Source organism: Pyxicephalus adspersus, chromosome 11 (assembly GCF_032062135.1).
Source record: "Pyxicephalus adspersus chromosome 11, UCB_Pads_2.0, whole genome shotgun sequence".
Classification (NCBI taxonomy): Eukaryota; Metazoa; Chordata; class Amphibia; order Anura; family Pyxicephalidae; genus Pyxicephalus; species Pyxicephalus adspersus.
Window position 1 is genome coordinate 3,803,208 of NC_092868.1, and position 1,244 is coordinate 3,804,451.

A 1,244-nucleotide genomic window follows, 5' to 3' on the forward strand; every position below is an offset into this window, starting at 1 on the left:
CTGCCCTCTATGCCCCTGCCTCCTATGTCCCTGCCCTTTGTGCCCCTGCCTCCTATGTCCCTGCCCTCTGTGCCCCTGCCCTCTATGCCCCTGCCCTCTGTGCCCCTGGCCTCTGTGCCCCTCCCCTCTGTGCCCCTGCCCTCTGTGCCCCTGCCCTCTGTGCTCCTGCCTCCTATGTCCCTGCCCTCTGTCCCCCTGCCCTCTATGCCCCTGCCTCCTATGTCCCTGCCCTTTGTGCCCCTGCCCTTTGTACCCCTGCCCTCTATGTCTCCCTGATGCAGCACTTACCTGATTGCTATGAAGTTCCTTCTCTGAAGATTGATGGTAACTTTGGTTTCTCTTTCAGAGGGAGGAAGTCTGCATTGCAGTCAGTTATACCACCAGGTCTGGATATGAGGACAACAGAGAGAGCGCAGATGTTCACCGTTTTATCTCAATAAGGGGAGGGGCCAGAGTCTGGAACCTAAAGCTGTCTGCACCCCTATTGGGTGGAAACTTTTTTAATGGGTACAAAACCCAATTTTTAGAAGAGTGCGACAAGGAAGGGGGATGATTAGAACTATTGACTATTGACTTGGTATCACTAAGACAGGGAGTGGGGTAAAACCTCCCGAAGAGGGTTAACAAAAGAAATAGATACCAACCTGGTCTTCAATCCATTACAAAACATTTTGGCCACAGTTATGTTTTAACAATAACTACAAATAAAGTGGAACTCTGCATAGAAAACCTTTAGACATGGATAGAGTATAGAAAGAATAATACTTCAGATTGTTGTTGCTGCCCCCTGCTGGACAGATATACATCATTTCCTATCACTATACAAATTGCCCCCACTTGTTGGCCCAGAAGCCGTGTATGACTATCATGTGACCTGACACTTCCCTGGCTGCATGCTTGTTCTACCGGTAGGTCAGTAACTTAAAAACAAGTCAGCATTGGCAGGTTTTGCATTTGCTTGTAGCCAATTTAAGCTGCAAGGGAAAAAAACCTGTTTACATATCAAGATATAAATGTGTGTGGGCAGCCGTGAGCGGTGTCTCTGTTCATCCACAGAAATGTTTTTGTAAAATAGATTTCCAGGTGCTTTTTTTTAGTAAGAAATGTGTCACTTAACACCAAATACAGAGGAACCGCTCACCATCACATCAGTTGGATGGAAAATGACGGTGAGTACCATCAGAAAATCATCAGCAGAATATCAGCACCGATGAAGAAAAACATTCTCAGAAGCCACTGCTGCT

The 1,244-nt window shown here is 47.1% G+C and overlaps 1 protein-coding gene across 3 annotated transcripts in view; it reads right to left on the reverse strand.

Annotated features, from left to right (window-relative positions):
* The window catches only part of LOC140340994 (uncharacterized), an 11,122-nt gene extending 9,878 nt beyond the window's left edge, over positions 1-1,244 (reverse strand). The window contains exon 1 of one of the 3 annotated variants that reach the window (XR_011922783.1): positions 289-1,244. The gene's annotated coding sequence lies outside the window, so the exon portion shown is untranslated. The remainder of the gene's footprint in view (positions 1-288) is intronic. The other 2 variants (XM_072426474.1, XM_072426476.1) reach the window with 2 other exon arrangements.